Here is a 20,020-nt window from a genome sequence, read left to right as displayed (position 1 = left end):
ATGGAATTATAGCATCATGGCATTTTGTGTGAATCATTGAGAATAAACTCACTGCTATCTTTTCCAATTGACTGCAATTTATTGAGAAAAACGTCAACCCGGCGACACTCATATTTTTCCATTGAGTACAACGTGTTGAGAAAAACGTCAGCTACCTTTTTTGCAAAAATGTGCCGGAGTCACATTTTCAGACTGATAATGAGGTAAAGGACCATCACTCACCATGGTCGTTAGGTCATCAGATGCTGTAAAAAAAAATGTGTCTGCAAAAACAAATTATTGCTATCGACCTACGCTTTTCCTCATTATCCAATTTCGGCTTGTGCGGATGTTGGTTTAGATTTCTGTAACTTTGTACAGACCGTACAAAGTTACAGAAAGCTAAATGAATGGTGCTGCATGGTGCAGTGCTTTTAGAAAGTTGTTGGAACTATATTTGGAACTACTTCGGAGGTGTCCTATATTTTCCATCTGTCCCGTATATCTGGTTTTAGCCCATAGGCAAAAGTGCACAACGCACAAAACAGTCACAATAATTTATGTTCAACAATAAATATCTTCATGAACAACACAGTATAAGCAAACCAGTCTGGCGCGTCAACAATTAACACGTAACACAAACAATTTCACACAAAGACATGAGGGGGAACAGAGGATTAAATACATGCAGTGTGATTGGGGAATGAAAAACAGGTGTGCAGGGAACAAGACAAAACAAAATGATCAATAAAAAATGGAGCGGCGATGGCTAGAAAGCCGGTGACGTCGACCGCCGAACGAACAAGGAGAGGAGCCGACTTCGGCGGAAGTCGTGACAGATTGGCTTGAATGGCACTTGTGTGCATGAGTGTGCATTGTTTCCCTATAATGCATGGTATAAATCAATGGCTATGAAGTACATTCTTACATGTTCTATGTTTGAGCTGCTTTTGAAAGCAAGAGTCAAATTGAAAACGTTATTGGCATTTTCTAAATCAATTTTCATAATACCAAGCAAGGGCTGATGCTTTGGTTAGCTAAATTAGCAAGTCTGTTTGTTTGGTTACCAAGGCAACTACTGTAGCTATCTAGTAAACTTGCTAGGTACTTCAGTAGATGTTTAACACATTTCTACTGGCAAATGAACACAGCAGAGTTAAATTATAGCCTTGGTATTAAAGGGATAATCTACTTGGGGCTCTATGTGCTCCCTGGAACATAATGCAACTCCACCTTAGTGTCATGGCACACACCGTAACGCGTCGTGGAACACACCATCCACGTTATTCAATCTTTTTCATATAATGCAGCCCCTCGTTGATTCTCCATTACTTAATAATAGTTTATTTCTGTTGTGGTTGTCATTGAACTGTACAGATCACAGTTGATTCTCTCACTCTCTCTTCAGCTTGCAGCAAAAGAGACAGTGAGGACACTGGGTAATTTGTCGAACCACAAAGAGGTGGAGATCAGCTGTGACCATCATGGATTATGCATTCTCATTTCGACACCAAATCTACCATTGGTGTGCATGGCCAAAAAGCTCTTTTCATTTCATCTGATCAAAGCACCGGTTCCAATCCAAGTGCCAATGTCATTTAGCAAACTCCAGGCATTTTACATTTGCAGGGTGACATGAAAATAGAGCTCTTTGGCCACGCACACCAGTGGTAGGTTTGGTGTAGAAATGAGAATGCATGAGCGGAATATAACCCCATACCTACTGTAAAATATGGTGCTGGATCTTTGATGTTATAGGACAATTTTTCTTCCGCTGGTCCTGGGGTCCTTGTACAGTATTATGGGAGTTTGTAGATTGTACGTGGTACGACTTGATAGTTCATGGTCATCTTAACCGACATAGCGGATGTAGCGGATTCATCTGCAGTACTTGAAGGGAAGCACAGAACTAGGGTTGGGCAGTATCCAGATATTCATAACATCATACCGTCCTTCTCTCATCCCTTAATTTACTGTATTAGCGGCTTAGTACACAAGGGGGTGCCAAACGATTAAGGAGAAAAAGCCCATTGCGCATCTATTACAAGAACGGTAAGAATATTAGCACAAGTAATAGTGAATTTCCATGGAGGCTGCTAGCAAAATATGCTCACAAGCGCAAAAGAAAATAAACAAATTGCAAAGACAGGCAACCAATCTCTGAAAGTTAGACATATATATGAGCTACCGAATGTCATTTTTGGTGAGTTTGGACATTTACAAGCGTGTGAACGAGAGACGTGCAAATGAACAAAGTTTTGACACATGCTTGTCTGAAGGAAGAACAGTACTGGCCCTGAAACAGCATGTGTACATACTGTGTCTATATGGAGTCTGGATTCGTTAGGGCAATGGTCTGTCTGCTCTGATCAGAGAAGAGAAGAGGGGGGAAGAATATACTGGCTGAGAATAGAGAGGAGAAAAAAGGCAAGGAAATCAAGATAGCAGTGGCAACTGTGCAGATAACTCATCCAAAGAGATTTGCCTTCCAAAACAAGGCAGAAAGCCAACACTATATGATGCCCCGTCACCGTATTAATTCAGCCACTTACTTATATACAGTTAAAGTCGGAAGTTTACATACACCTTAGCCAAATACATATAAACTCAGTTTTTCACAATTCCTGACATTTTATCCTAGTAAAAATTCCCTGTCTTAGGTCAGTTAGGATCACCACTTTATTTTAAGAATGTGAAATGTCAGAATATTAGTAGAGAGAATGATTTACTTCAGCTTTTATTTATTTTCATCACATTCCCCAGTGGGTCAGAAGTTTGCATACACTCAATTACTATTTGGTAGCATTCCCTTTAAATTGTTTAACTTGGGTCAAAAGTTTTGGTTAGCCTTCCACAAGCTTCTCACAATAAGTTGGGTGAATTTTGGCCCATTCCTCCTGACAGAGCTGGTGTAACTGAGTTAGGTTTGTGGGCCTCCTTGCACGCACAAGCTTTTTCAGTTCTGCCCACACATTTTCTATTGGATTGAGGTCAGGGCTTTGGGATGGCCACTCCAATACCTTGACGTTGTTGTCCTCAATCCATTTTGCCACAACTTTGGAAGTATGTATGGGGTCATTGTCCATTTAAAAGACCAATTTGCGACCAAGCTTTAACTTCCTGACTGATGTCTTGAGATGTTCTGCAATACATCGTCATCATTTTCCTCCCTCATGATGCCATCTATTTTGTGAAGTGCACCAGACCCTCCTGCAGCAAAGCATCCCCACAACATGATGCTGCCACCCCCATGCTTCACGGTTGGGATGGTGTTCTTCGGCTTGCAAGTGTTCCCCTTTTTCCTCCAAACATAACGATGGTCATTATGGCCAAATAGTTATATTTTTTTGTTTCATCAGACCAGAAGAGAATTTGCCTATCAGAAGCTTCTAAAGCCATGACTTCATTTTCTGGACTTTTCCAAGCTGTTAAAGGTTGCAGTCAATTTAGTGTATGTAAACTCCTGATGCACTGGAATTGTGATAGTGAATTATTAGTGAAATAATCTGTCTGTAAACAATTGTTGTAAAAATTACTTGTGTCATGCACAAGTAGATGTCCTAACCGAGTTGCCAAAACTATAGTTTGTTAACAATAAATGTGTGGAGTGGTTGAAAAACGAGTTTTAAAAACTCCAACCTAAGTGTATGTACACTTCTGACTTCAACTGTAAGTTGAATTTAAACTTAGGGGTCGATTTAGTCCCGAATTAAAAATGTATAAAACATATATATTTTTTATTTCACCTTTATTTAACCAGGTAGGCCAGGTGAGAACAAGTCTCATTTGCAACTGCGACCTGGCCAAGATAAAGCATAGCAGTTCGACACATACAACAACACAAAGTTGCACATGGAATAAACAAAACATACAGTCAATAATACAGTAGAAAAAAAAGTGAGTGCAAATGAGGCAAGATAAGGGAGTTAATGCAATAAATAGGCCATGGTGGTGAAGTAATTACAATATGGCAATTAAACACTGGATTGGTAGATGTGCAGAAGAAGAATGTGCAAGTAGAGATACTGGCATGCAAAGGAGCAAGATAAATAAATAAATACATTATGGGGATGAGGTAGTTGGATGGGCTGTTTACAGATGGGCTATGTACAGGTGCAGTGATCTGTGAGCTGCTCTGACAGCTGGTGCTTAAAGCTAGTGAGGGAGATATGAGTCTCCAGCTTCAGTGATTTTTGCAATTCGTTCCAGTCATTGGCAGCCAAAGGAGAAATTGGCTTTGGGGGTGACCAGTGAGATATAACTGCTGGAGCGCGTGCTACGAGTGGGTGCTGCTATGGTGACCAGTGAGCTGAGATAAGGCGGGGCTTTACCTAGCAGAGACTTGTAGATGACCTGGAGCCAGTGGGTTTGGAGACAAGTATGAAGAGAGGGCCAGCCAACGAGAGCGTACAGGTCACAGTGGTGGGTAGTATATGGGGCTTTGGTGACAAAACAGATGGCACTGTGATAGACTGCATCCAATTTGTTGAGTAAAATGTTGGAGGCTATTTTATAAATGATATTGCCGAAGTCGAGGATTCGTAGGATGGTCGGTTTTACGAGGGTATGTTTGGCAGCATGAGTGAAGGATGCTTTGTTGCGAAATAGGAAGCCGATTCTAGATTTAATTTTGGATTGGAGATGCTTAATGTGAGTCTGGAAGGAGAGTTTACAGTCTAACCAGACACCTAGGTATTTGTAGTTATCCACATATTCTAAGTCAGAACCGTCCAGAGTAGTGATGCTAGTCGAGCGGGCGGGTGCGGGTAGTGATCGGTTGAAGAGCATGCATTTAGTTTTACAGGCATTTAAGAGCAGTTGGAGTCCATGGAAGGAGAGTCGAATGGCACTTAAGCTCGTCTGGATGTTAGTTAACACAGTGTTCAAAGAAAGGCCAGAAGTATACAGAATGGTGTCATCTGCGTAGAAGTGGATCAGAGAATCACCAGCAGCAAGAGTTACATCATTGATGTATACAGAGAAGAGAGTCGGCCCAAGAATTTAACCCTGTGGCACCCCCATAGAGACTGCCAGAGGTCCGGACAACAGGCCCTCCGATTTGACACACTGAACTCTATCAGAGAAGTAGTTGGTGAACCAGGTGAGGCAATCATTTGACAAACCAAGGCTGTTGAGTCTGCCAATAAGAATGTGGTGATTGACAGAGTCGAAAGCCTTGGCCAGGTCGATGACTACGGCTGCACAGTAATGTCTCTTATCGATGGCGGTTATGATATAATTTAGGACCTTGAGCATGGCTGAGGTGCACCCGTGACCAGCTCTGAAACCAGATTGCATAGCGGAGACGGTACGGTGGGATTCTAAATGGTCAGTAATCTGTTTGTTAACTTGGCTTTAGAAGACCTTAGAAAGACAGGGTAGGATAGATATAGGTCTGTAGCAGTTTGGGTCTAGAGTGTTTCCTCCTTTGAAGAGGGGGATGACCGCGGCAGCTTTTCAATCTTTGGGAATCTCAGACGATACGAAAGAAAGGTTGAACAGGCTAGTAATAGGGGTTGCAATAATTTCGGCAGATAATTTTAGAAAGAGAGAGATATATTGCTGCGTTTTGTAAACGCAGATCTAAAATGATTCTTTTTGTAATTTCTGCATGGTATCAGACACAATTTGTGCTTCAGTTGCATTTTACCAGCAGACTTTGCTCTACTTTCCTCCCATATTTTTCTCGGTGTAGCCTACTTTTCTCTGGTAAAATGCTAGATTAACTTCAAGGAAAACACTTGCAAAAAATAGCTTGCTTTTTCATTGTAAGCTTATTTACTTGTGTGGCTGCCATCCAAATAGTGTTGCACTTCTGTTGTGATCTGATGAAAATGAAGCTTTTTTCAGCCAAATGTGTTGCACTAATGTATTTTCTGTGAAGGCATAGTTGCAAGCACCCTGATCATTCTATTGAAGAAAAAAACACGACTTTCAATTGAAAAAAACGACCCCTGTCAATACACAGCTGGACTCGCCTGCTCCCGCTTTGCCCCGTTGTGCTATTTACAAACTGACATGTGACTGGTGAAATTAAAGAACGCGATCTGCTTTACCTCATAACATATTGCACAAGCTGACTGCAGGTATTTACTTAAAAAGTAATAAAATATTGAAATGTATTGAACAACTTCAAATAAGGAATTTCAACAGTATTGACGGTATTGAAAAATCATTGTGACTATTTCCAAATACATATGGTATACCGCCCAGGGCTACACAGAACACCCACCTTTGAAAAACAAAGAGAAATTAAATGTTGGTTGTGTCCCACAGGATTCTAATCACAATTGGTTGAGTTGATCCATTCCAGCCCAGGGCTGCCTGTATCCATTGAATAATAAAATGCCCAGGAGACTGCATTCTGGGAGGAGGTGAATGTGTATAGATAAGAGGAAAGACTATTTTTTTTACAGTGGAATGACAGGAGCATAGCACAGGTGTAAAATGACAAAGCTGGGGAATAAACTACATTGGTTCAATTATAAATCCATATTGGATTGAAAGTGTGAATGCCATCACTACATTACTGTGCCTTTCCTTTGAAATCGCGCAGAAAATCAAAGTCCAAAAGAAAGAACAGCTAAACACTGAGGAATCCGACGGCAGAAAATGAGCTCTGACAAAAAAAAGAGAAACATATGTACTTCCACTTTGAAATCAATACATTATGAAAAAGCTCCACAGATGATGAGCACGACTACAACAACAAACACAACAGAAAAACACATCCTTCCACAAGCTTATATACCATGACCTTCCACACATTCAACCTTAGTCTGGTGAGCTTTTGTTGTGTTGTGGAAAAACACACCATATCTAGTCATTAGAGTGCATAACAGAGAGCTCTAGTCACGGCTGTAAGGTAACAGTTTGGCAAAAGTGAGATAAGCTGATCATAGTGGGTTTGTTCACCTTGCTCTGCCGCCATGTCCCCCCTCTCACTTAGAGACAGAGCTATCCAATTACCTTCAGCACAGAGAGACCTGGCAGTGCCCGCCCTGGGTTAGGGCATCGCTGGGAGCATCAAACCCACACGCCCAGTTTCTCTAAGGGTCAGAGGTCAGCACACACACACACAGACAGGTGTCGGGAAGGCGCACAAACACTGTACACACACACAGGCCCACGAGGACGAAAATAGGTCCTCTTTAGGGGATGAAAAGTGCCACAGCAGCCTGTGTTACATTTTGTATATTGTTAGCACCTGTATGACGTGACCTCTGTTCTCTGTTGACTGAAGTCTTCAGTCTTTTGTGCGTTTTAAAGTCACTGCAGTATGGAGCCGGTGTGTGGAAAATAGAGAAGATCAGCACTCGACTCATTTTCTAGTCTAGGTGGAAGGGAGAATGGCAGCCATATTATGTACATGTGGTACAGTCGGTGACTCCAGTTGGCCTGTTGATGTATTACATGATGAATGTTAGAATGCAATGCTTGATCATTAATAATTGGGCAATTGACATTTAAATATCATTTCTTATTATTATGAACAATTATTCAATAATAACAACAACAAAACAAATGGACCATTTGGTGTAATCTTGTGATAATAGCTTATGATGCAGATGCTGACATAGGCCTTTTACTCGAGTGTATTATAATCCCATACTGTATGTGAAGGTGTGCTCTACGTACCTCTACGTGTGCTCTATGCTCTACGTCTAAGGTGATAACCTTCGCTATATAAAACTGTGTCAACAATCATTCATTTAAACTTCCAATAAAAAACCCTTCGGTGTGTATTGATGCATCTTTCTCTGAGAGAAGAGCCTCCGGAGAGGATCCGTATCCAACACGGACGCCACCAGGGAATAGCATGTACTGTACAGCATTCATCATCATCATCATACACACACACACACACACACACACACACACACACACACACACACACACACACACACACACACACACACACACACACACATCTCTCAAAGCCCGGAGACAGATTCCAACCTCAAACACATATTTAGCCTCTCTGGCTCTACATGACAAGCAGTGATGTATCAAACACACCCCAGATCTCCCTGACTCAAATATGTAGCCACTCTCGTGTTCCGTGGACATTTTGGGCTACAGGATAGATCGCTTCTCCCCAGGGTTCTATCCTTACAATCCCTTAGTAGTTCCTGGGAACACAGCTTGAGACCTGCTTACGTTTGAGGATACTTTGGAAAGATAATATACCTGGGATGCAATACATTTAAATAAATGCGTGGCTACATTCTTTTTACAATAGTAAGTTCCGCTGGCCTGCACCTCTTTTCTACTACTGATGTCTATACTCATATTTGACCTCTATCATCTTTCAAGTAGGTTTCACAGGTCCACAAGAGGAGGTATTCTTATTCCAAACGTTGTTTAGCCTGGCCTCAAAGATGAGATGGAACAATATGTTCGGCAGCTGCTGACTTCTCTCTCCTGTAGGCTCTCAAACTGTCCTGTTGTGTAGTTCAAAGCCTCTGAACCCCCTTACCCCAAATAGATTCTCATCTCATCATACCGTAGATCTAGGATTGTACGCAATATCAATTTTAACTTCATCGCCTTCTCATCTCCCTCAACAACCACCCACACATGCACACAGGTTTTGAATTAGTGTTGTAATTATGCTCTTCTTATTAGGTTACACATGCACTTTTAAAAATCTTGCTGTTTTTACAATATTACACAATAAAACTAATATCAATGTAGTATATTAATTATTGACATCAAATTGCCGTATATCGTGATGCGTTCTAATTTTAGGCATAACTGTTAAACGATTCAGTAAATTCCAATGAAACGTTGGTTTGACAGTGCATTACTGTAAAGAAGTACTGCATTTCAAATGGTTCTGTAATTCCACTCCACAGAATGCAGTAACCTACCATATTTTTGGAGTGCCAAAAACCTTTTGACCACTAGTGTTGTTTCTGGCTCATTAACATATTTTGAGGCGTGCCTTGTAAGAGGATTCATTTGTATCAATTTATCAGTGTTGTATCAATTTAACCGATATTTTGCAGTGCACAAACAATGGAATATGTGTAGTAGACAGATTAGAGTGGCAGCATGTCACGCACTGACCATAGAGAACCTTTTTATTCTCTATTTTGGTTACGTCGGGGTGTGACTAGGGGGGGTGTTCCTATCTAGGTTGTTTATTTCTATGTTAGCCTGGTATGGTTCCCAATCAGAGGCAGCTGTTTATCTGTCACGTTCCTGACCTGTTTTCCCTTGTTTTGCATTTATTTAGTATGGTCAGGGCGTGAGTTGGGGTGGGTTGTCTATGTGTGTTTTTCTATGTTGGTATTTTGTGTTTGGCCTGGTATGATTCTCAATCAGAGGCAGCTGTCAATCGTTGTCCCTGATTGAGAATCATACTTAGGCAGCCGGGGTTTCACGTGTGGTTTGTGGGTGTTTGTTCCTGTGTTAGTGTTTCGCCACACGGGACTGTTACGGTATGTTCGTTTATTGTTTTGTATCGTGTATTGTGTTCGTGTTGATTAAATTACCATGGAAACTTACCACTGCAAATTGGTCCTCCGATCCTTCTCGCCTCTCCTCGTCCGATGAGGAGGACGAAATAGACTGCCTTTACATTATCGTTGTCTCTGATTGGGGATCATATTTCTCCACTGTGTTTTGTAGGATCTGGTTTTTGTGTTGTTGCCTGTGAAAACTCCAGAACGTCACGTCTCGTTTATTCTTTGTTGTTTTGTTGTGCGGTTCACTTATAAAAAAAAATGTGGAACCCATATCGCGCTGCTCTTTGGTCTGAGTATGCTTACGACGATCGTCACACAGCAAGTCTAAAACCTTTAATTGTTCAGTATTTGTCATTCTTTGCCTTTCTTATGGCCTCCAGAAATGCAAGTGATATTAAAGACCAAATATGAATATATACTGTAGTTGGCATATATTTTTTTGTTGATATGCTGTAATATGAAAACACATTACCTAGCAGCCAACCTCCTTCATTCATGCATTCATTACAATTGCTGTAAAAAGATTACAGTAAGAGTATTGTTACCACAAAACTGATGGTTGCATGCTGTACTGTAAATGTACAGCATTATACTGGCTGAACAGTTGCCAGCAAATAACTGTAATCATATAATACAGCTATGTTGATGTAATGACTACAGTAGGCTCATATACTTACTGTAAAACCTTTTACAGCATCAATGCTGTAAAGCAAAATTACAGTATTTAACTGGAATTTGTTACATATCATAATTATTGCAAATTCGTAATATATTATATTATTTGTAGTTAAAATGGATGATGGTGTAACGGCTCTCGTTTGTAGAAGGAAGAGTGGACCAAGGCGCAGCGTGGTAGGCGTTGTTGAAAATAACAAGACAAAAAAACGAAAGCGAACAGTTCTGTCAGGCACAGACACTAAACAGAAAACAAGATCCCACAAAACCCAAAAGGAAAATTACAACTTATATATGATCCCCAATTAGAGACAATGATAGACAGCTGCCTCTGATTGGGAACCACACTCGGCCAAAAACAAAGAAATAGAAAACATAGACTTTCCCACCCGAGTCACACCCTGACCTAACCAAACATAGAGATTAATAAGCATCTCTAAGGTCAGTGCGTGACAGATGGACATCCACAAATGAATACATACCACACGAAACGTAATATATACTAAATGGAGGGAGACAAATGCATTGGTCAAGACCAGCGTTGAATAGTCCTTAAACATGAAGTACCCGTGCTGAGTTTCTGCCTATAGGAAGGGAGGAGCAAAATGGAGTCGTGGTCAGATTTGCCGAAAGGGGGCAGGGGATGGCCTTGTAAGTATCGCGGGAGTAGCAATGGTCCAGTATTTTTTTTTTGCGCGAGTGCTACAGTCGATATGCTGATAGAATTTAGGTAGCCTTGTTCTCAAATTTGTTACAACAAATGCAGCCTCAGGATATATGGTTTCCAGTTTGCATAAAGTCCAGTGAAGTTCCTTGAGGGCCATCGTGGTATTGGCTTGAGGGGGGATATACATGGCTGTGATGATAATTGAAGAAAATTATCTTGGGAGACAATATGGTCGGCATTTGATTCTGAGGAATTGTATGTTAGGTGAACAAAAGGACTTGAGCTCCTGTATGTTGTTACAATTACACCATGAGTCATTAATCCTGAAACATACACCCACGCCCTTCGCCTTCCCAGAGAGATGTTTATTCCTGTCGGCACGACGCACTGAGAAGCCAGGTGGCTGTAGCGACTCTGACAGCATATCCCGAGAGAGAAATGTTTCCGTGAAACAGAGTATCCCTGATGTCTCTCTGGAAAGCAACCCATGCCCTGATTTCTTCGACCTTGTTATCAAGGGACTGGACGTTAGCGAGTAATGTACTCGGAGCGGTGGGTGGTGTGCGCGTCTCTGAAGACCAGAAGACCGCTCCGCCTTCCTCTTCTATGGCGGTGTTGTTTTGGGTCGGTCTCTGGGATCAGTTCAAATACCCTGGGTGGTGCGGACACAGGATCCGTGGGAAAGTCGTATTCCTGGACGTAGTGCTGGTAAGTTGACGTCGTTCTGATATCCAATTCCAGCCAGCTGTATGTAATAACACTTGAGAGAGAAGGAGAAGGAAAAATAGACTCTTTTATTACTAAGAGACATCCTTTTTACACTAGAAAAACACCACATTACCCCTCCACATTTTAAAACATTAAAACCGGCATTGCAGACTTACATTATAGGCTTTGGTTTTTTCCATTTATGATTTGAGGTAGCACGTATAACTCGTTAGCACGTAGGATGCATCGATTGGCGTCACCTCGTTAATCAGTATGTGTTACACCTGTGCTGGTTGCCATCCCATTAGTGGGAAGTTGTTTTTCCTGTGCTAGCCCAGGTGCTATTTAAGAGTGGCTGGCCCAGTGCTCCAGTTGTCTTGAGCGATGTGGAGCCAACTTTTTTTTGGCTATCCCTATTTTCTTCTAGACAAACAAGTCTTTATCTGACGTTTTGCTCTACCTTTTTGGTTTGCTTCCTGTCTTTATGTTTGGTGTGGGTATTCATTTTGTTTGCCTCTTCCTGGGCAGATTTAGTGGGCGCACATGGTGGGTGTCTTTTAGGGCGCAGTTGTTGCTAGTCAACTTACAGTGGACACCCCCCGTGAGTGTCTTTCAGAACCCCTCCTAAAACCCAACCGGTTTCATTTTGGTTGTTGGTCCGTAACTCTTTGTTAGTTCCCATTTCTGTTTGAGCTACACTTTTGGGTTTTCTTGATGGGGAATGTAGCACACATATACATACATAACTACATATACTGTACATATGCCTTAACTACACTGTTAGCCCTTTTTGTAATTTCATCTGTAACTTACTGTATTAATCAACAGTATGATACTGTATACCTGAAATCAGTAAAGCACTGTAGAATGCACTGTTAAATACCTTCAATCTGTCTTACAGTATTAAAGATGGTGCATTGTGGAAAAATGTGGGTGGGAAAGAGTCTCTGGCTCATTAACATATTTTTAAAGGTTGTCCTTGTGAGAGGCTACTGTATATTTGCTGCACCCATGAGTTAGAATGCTGTACCCCCTTAAAATAAGGTAATATGCTCTATTTTAGGAATTCCACAAACCTTGTCCTAAAATGACTATCTCACTGGTCAATTGCTACCAGAAATGTACTGTAATTCAGAATACACCACCATACCGCAATTTTGGAGCACCAGAAACCTTGTCAACACCAGTGGGTGCATGGTATTGTTATTTCTCATGCATTAACATATTTTCAGGCGTATTGAGAGTGCTGTACCAATTTAAGTAATATATGGTAGTGGTTCCCTAACAATTGCATTTATTTAGCTGAAAGATCAGTGGCAGTAAGTCACAAACGTTTAATGGTTGATTGGCTAACCAGCTCCTTTTGATCATTTTTTTACCATTGTCAGTTTAGAAGCCTATGTTAAGGCCTGAAGTGAAAGTGATATAAAACACCAAATATTTGTTGGTATAATGTAATTTACCCCCCCAAAATATTCACAATTTAATGAAACATTCAATATTTAATTATACATTTTATTTTCAATACAATTCAACAACAGTTCTCTTTTGCTAGATATTTAGGTCAGCATACCTGTAACAGTTCCAATGGTGGAATGAAAGAGTCAGGTGCAGAGAGCAGGGTAATCTCAATAAAGTGGATATTTATTTATTCCAGAAATAATCACATAAACGGCGACGCCACACAAACAACGGGCGCGTCAAAATACTGTCCAATAAAAGTAGGACTGAAATCCACTATAAGAAACACCACCAACACAAACAGAAAAACAAGCCCGCACAAAAGTCGGCGGGCCAACTGGGTTTAAATACCCCCTACCCTAAACACAAAACAGGTGATACAAATTAGACCAACTCAAAAGAAAACAGAAAAGGGGATCGGTGGCAGCTAGTAGACCGGAGACGACGACCGCCGAGCGCCGCCCGAACGGGAAGAGGCACCATCCTCGGCGGGATTCGTAACAATACCGTAGATTATGGTGCATTATGGATCAATATTGTGGGAGGAGAAGGAGGAAAAAATTGGCTCATTAACATATTTGAAAGCGTACCTAATGTCTATATTTGTTGCACCCAATGTGAGAGTTCTGTACCCATTTAAGTAATGTGTTAGTAGTTCCCCAACAATTTAAATATACAGTTAAAGTCGGGAAGTTTACATACACTTAGGATGGAGTCAATAAAACTCGTTTTTCAACCACTCCACAAATTTCTTGTTAACAAACCATAGTTTTGGCAAATCGGTTAGGACATCTACTTTGTGCACGACACAAGTTGTTTTCCAACAATTGTTTACAGACAGATTATTTTACTTCTAATTTACTGTATAACAATTCCAGTGGGTCAAAGTTTACATACTCTAAATTGACTGTGCCTTTAAACAGCTTGGAAAATTCCAGAAAATGATGTCATGGCCTTAGAAGCTTCTGATAGGCTAATTGACATAACTTCAGTCAATTGGAGGTTTATCTGAGGATGTATTTCAAGACCTACCTTCAAACTCAGCGCCTCTTTGCTTGGCATCATGGGAAAATCAAAACAAATTAGCCAAGACCTCAGAAAGAAAATTGTAGACCTCCACAAGTCTGGCTCATGCTTGGGAGCAATTTCCAAATGCCTGAAGGTACCATGTTCAACTGTACAAACAATAATATGCAAGTATAAACACCATGGGACCATGTAGCCGTCATACCGCTCAGGAAGGAGTCGCGTTCTGTATCCTAGAGATGAACATACTTTGGTGCGAAAGTGCAAATCAATCCCAGAACAACAGCAAAGGACCATGTGAATATGCTGGAGGAAACAGGTACAAAAGCATCTATATCCACAGTAAAACAAGTCCTTTATAGAGATAACCTGAAAGGCCGCTCAGCAAGGACGAAGCCCCTTCTCCAAAACCGCCATAAAAAATCCAGACTATGGTTTGCAACTGCAAATGTGGACAAAGATCATACTTTTTGAAGAAATGTTCTCTGGTCTGATGAAACACAAATAGAACTGTTTGGCCATAATGACCATCGTTATGTTTGGAGAAAAAGGGGGGGCGCTTGCCAGCCGAAGAACACCATCTCAACCGTGAAGCATGGAGGTGGCAGCATCATGTTGTGGGGGTGCTTTGCTGCAGGAGGGACTGGTGCACTTCACAAAATAGATGGCATCATGAGGGGGAAAATTGTGGGTATATTGAAGCAACATCTCAAGACATCAGTCAGGAAGTTAAAATTTGGTCGCAAATAGACAAGGACCCCAAACATACTTCCAAATTTGTGGCAAAATGGCTTAAGGACAACAAAGTCAAGGTATTGGAGTGGTCATTACAAAGCCCTGACCTCAATCCCACAGAAAATTTGTGGGCAGAACTGAAAAAGCGTGTGCGAGCAAGGAAACCTATAAACCTGACTCAGTTACACCAGCTTTGTCAGGAGGAATATGCCAAAATTCAACCAACTTATTGTGGGAAGCTTGTGGAAGGCTACCCGAAACGTTTGACACAAGTTTTTTTCACCTTTATTTAACCAGGTAAGCTAGTTGAGAACAAGTTCTCATTTACAACTGTGACCTGGCCAAGATAAAGCCAAGATAAAGCAAAGCAGTGCGACACAAACAAGAACACAGAGTTACGCATGGAATAAACAGGCGTACAGTCAATAACACAATAGGAAAAAAATAATATACAGTGTGTGCAAATGGCGTGAGGAGGTAAGGCAATAAATATGCTTACAATTTAGCAAATTAACACTGGAGGGATAGATGAGCAGATGGTGATGTGCAAGTAGAAATACTGGTGTGCAAAAGAGCAGAAATGTGAATAAAAACAATATGGGGATGAGGTAGGTAGATTGGGTGGGCTATTTACAGATGGGCTATGTAGAGCTGCAGCGATCGGTTAGCTGCTCAGATAGCTGATGTTTAAAGTTAGTGAGGGTCTTAGTGTTAGTGAGGGTTAGTGAGGGCGATTTTTGCAATTCATTCCAGTCATTGGCAGCAGAGAATTGGAAGGAAAGGCGGCCAAAGGGGGTGTTGGCTTTGGTGATGACTAGTGAGATATACCTGCTGGGGCGCGTGCTATGGTTGGATGTTGTTATTGTAAGCATTGAGCTGATATAAGGCAGAGCTTTACCTAACAAAGACTTATAGATGACCTGGAGCCAGTGGGTTTGGCGACGAATATGTAACGAGGGCCAGCCGACTAGAGCATACAGGTCGCAGTGGTGGGTGGTATAAGGGCCTTTGGTGACAAAACGGATGGCACTGTGATAGACTGCATCCAGTTTGCTGAGTAGAGTATTGGAAGCTATTTTGTGAATGACATCACCGAAGTCGAGGATCGGTAGGATAGTCAGTTTTACGAGGGTATGTTTGTCGGCGTAAGTGAAAGAGGCTTTGTTGCGAAATAGGAAGCCAATTCTAGATTTCGTTTTGGATTGGAGATGTTTAATATGAGTCTGGAAGGAGAGTTTACAGTCTAGCAAGACACCTAGGTTTTTGTAGTTGTTGTCCACATATTCTAAGTCGGAGCCGTCCAGAGTAATGATGCTAGTCGGGCGGGCGGGTGAGGGAAGCGAACGGTTGAAAAGCATGCATTTGGTTTTAGTAGCGTTTCAGAGCAGTTGGAGGTCACGGAAGGAGTGTTGTATGGCACTGAAGCTCGTTTGGAGGTTAGTTAACCTCTTTTGGGTATTTTCACATCCGGATGAAAAGTGTACCCAAAGTAAACTGCCTGTTATTCAGGTCCAGAAGCTAGGATATAGATTTGGATACAAAATACTCTAAAGTTTCTAAAACTGTTAATTATGTTTGTGAGTATAAGAGAACTGATATGGCAGGCAAAATCCCGAGGACAAACGAATAAATCATTATCTCTACTATTTTTCTGACATTTCCCATTCTTAAAATAAAGTGGTGATCCTAACTGATCTAAGACAGGACATTTTTATTAGGATTAAATGTCAGGAATTGTGAAAAACTGAGTTTAAATGTATTTGGCTAAGGTGTATGTGAACTTCCAACTTCAACTGTACATAGTGAAGAGATAAGTGATAGAGCGGATCTTTGACTTTCTACAGTGCTTTCTGAAAGTATTCATACCCCTTGACTTATTCCACATGTTGTTGTGTTACAGCCTGAATTCAAAATGGATTCTTGAAGTTTTGAGCGGCTCGAGTCTCTCAGTAACAAAGGGATTTTTACCTTCTCAATACTGCAGGGCAAGAGAGAGAAAGTTCTCTCAATTTACGACCGGCAGTTAAGTCATAAAACCGACCCAACCCCCCCCCCCCCTCCCCTCTGGCGGGGGGGGGGTTGGTTCTGGCTACCTGTCAGCGATGTTGTTTGATTCTCACCAAGGACAGAGGGTCATGACAGTATTGTAGAGTAACTGTATTGATCCATCCTCAATGTTCTCCTATTTCAGCCATTAAACTCTAACTGTTTTAAAGTCACTATGGCCTCATGGTGAAATCCCTGAGCGGTTCCATACCTCTCCGGCAACTGATTTAAGAAGGATCAAATCAAAGTTTATTTTGTCTTACGTACGCCGAATACAACATACAGTGAAATGCTTACTCACAGGCCTTAAATAACAGTGCACTTTTTAAGTAAAAAATAGATATTAGGTGAACAATAGATGAGGTAAGAAATAAAAACAACAGTAAAAAGACAGTGAAAATAAATGCAGATAGTCGTAGCCAATGGGCGGGGGCACCGGTTAGTCAGGCTAATTGAGGCAATATGTACATGTAGGTATAGTTAAAGTGCCTATGCATATATGATAAACAGAGAGTAGCAGCAGCGTAAAAGAGGAGTTGGTGTGTGGCGGGACACAATGCAGGTAGTTCGGGTAGCCAATGAGTGGGGCAATGGTTAGTCTGGCTAATTGTGGTAATATGTACATGAATGTATAGGTAATGTGACTATGCATGGATGATAAACAGAGAGTAGCAGCAGCGTAAATGAGGGGTTGGGGGGCTGGTAGCAGAGAACGGTCTATGACTGGGGTGGCTGGGGTCTTTGACAATTTTTAGGACCTTCCTCTGAGCGCCTGGTGTAGAGGTCTTGGATGGAAGGCAGATTAGCCCCAGTGATGTACTGGCCCGTACGTACTACCCTCTGTAGTGCCTTGTGGTGGGAAGCTGAGCAGTTGCCGTACCAGGCAGTGATGCAACCAGTCAGGATGCTCTCGATGTTGTAGCTGTAGAACCTTTTGAGGATCTCAGGACCCATGCCAACTCGTTTTTGTTTCCTGATGGGGCATAGGCTTTGTCGTGCTCTCTTCACGACTGTCTCGGTGTGTTTGGACCATTCTAGTTTGTTGGTGATGTGGACACCAAGGAACTTGAAGCTCTCAACCTGCTCCACTACAGCCACGTCGATGTGAATGGGGGAGTGCTCTGTCCTCCTTTTCCTGTAGTCCACAATCATCTCCTTTGGTCTTGATTTACGTTGAAGGATAGGTTGTTCTTCTGGCACCCCCTTGGCCAGGTCTCTGACCTCCTCCCTATAGGCTGTCTTGTAGTTGACCAGGCCTACCAATATTGTGTCGTCTGCAAACATAATGATGTTGGAGTCGTGCCTGGCCACACAGTCATGGGTGAACAGGAAGTACAGGAGGGGCCTGAGAACGCACCACTGAGGGGCTCCAGTGTTGAGGATCAGCGTGGTGGACGTATTGCTACCTACCCTCACCACCTGGGGGCAGCCTGTCAGGAAATCCAAGATCCAGTTGCAGAGGGAGATGTTTGATCCCAGGATCCTTAGCTTAGTGATGAGCTTTGAGGGCACTGTGGTGTTGAACGCTGAGCTGTAGTCAATGAATAGCATTCTCACGTAGGTGTTCCTTTTGTCCAGGTGGGAAAGGGCAGTGTGGAGTGCAATAGAGATTGCATCATCTGTGGATCTGTTTGAGCGGTATGCAAAGTGGAGTGGGTCTAGGGTTTCTGAGATAATGGCGGTAATGTGAGCCATTAACAGCCTTTCTAAGCACTTCATGGCTACGGACGTGAGTGCTACAGGTCTGTAGTCATTTAGGCAGGTTTTCTTTGTGTTCTTGGGCACAGGGACTATGGTGGTCTGCTTGAAACATGTTGGCATTACAGACTCAATAAGGAACATGTTGAAAATGTCAGTGAAGACACCTGCCAGTTGATCAGCACATGCACGGAGCACACATCCTGGTAATCTGTCTGTTTCCCCATGGCCTTGTTGACCTGTTTAATGGTCTTACTCACGTCAGTTACGGAGAGAGTGATCACACAGTTGTCCAGAACAGCTGATGCTCTCATGCGTGCCTCAGTACTGCTTGCCTTGAAGCGAGCGTAGAAGTGATTTTGCTCATCTGGAAGGCTTGTGTCACTGGGCAGCTCGTGGCTGTGCTTCCCTTTGTAGTTTGTAATGGTTTGCAGGCCCTGCCACGTAAGACGAGCGTCAGAGCCGGTGTAGTACGATTAAATCTTAGTCCTGTATTGGCGCTTTGTCTGTTTGATGTTTCTTCGGAGGTCATTGCAGGATTTCTTATAAGCTTCCAGGTTAGAGTCCCACACCTTGAAAGCGGGGGCTCTACCCTGTACTTCAAATGTTGCCTGTAATCCATGGCTTCTGGTTGGGGTATGTACGTATAGTCCCTTTGGGGACAACGTCCTCGATACACTTATTGATAAAGCCAGTGACTGATGTGGTGTTCTCCTCAATACCATTGGCAGAATCCTGGAACCTATTCCAGTCTGTGCTAGCAAAACAGTCATGTAGTTTATCATCTGCTTCATCTGACCACATTTGCTATTGGCCGAGTCACTGGTGCTTCCTGCCTTCATTTTAGCTTGTAAGTAGGAATCAGGAGGAAAGAACTGTGGTCAGATTTGCCAAATGGAGAGCGAGGGAGAGCTTTGTATGCGTCTCTGTGTGTGGAGTACAGGTGATCTGGAATTATTTTTCCTCTGGTTGCGCATTTAACATGCTGTTAGAAATTAGGTAAAATTGATTTAAGTTTCCCTGCATTAAAGTCACCGGCCACTAGGAGCGCCACCTCTGTGTGAGCGTTTCCTGTTTGCTTTTTTCCTTATACAGCTGACTGAGTGCGGTCTTAGTGCCAGCATCCGTCTGTGGTGGTAAATAAACAGCCATGAAAAATAGATAATCATGAGATACTCCACTTCAGGTGAGATATCTAGAGACTTCCTTCGATTTCGTGCACCAGCTGTTTACAAATATGCACAGACCCCCCCCCCCCCCCCTTCGTCTTACTGTGCTGTTCTATCTAGCCGGTGCAGCGTATATTCCGCAAGCTGAATATCCACGTCGTCATTTAGCCACGATTCGGTGAAACATAGGATGTTACAGTTTTTGATATCCCGTTGGAAGGATATTTGTGATCGTACCTCATCTAATTTATTGTCCAATGAGTATTACTTGCCAACATACTGTTAGGTTCCAATTTTGAGTAAATAACTGACGGACACTAGAGAAGCTTAACCAAGTTTATTTCTTCTCAAAGGGTCGATACAGCTGTAATTCAGACAACAAC

The sequence above is a fragment of the Salvelinus fontinalis genome, chromosome 39 (assembly GCF_029448725.1).
Source record: "Salvelinus fontinalis isolate EN_2023a chromosome 39, ASM2944872v1, whole genome shotgun sequence".
Classification (NCBI taxonomy): Eukaryota; Metazoa; Chordata; class Actinopteri; order Salmoniformes; family Salmonidae; genus Salvelinus; species Salvelinus fontinalis.
This window is presented reverse-complemented; position numbering follows the sequence as displayed.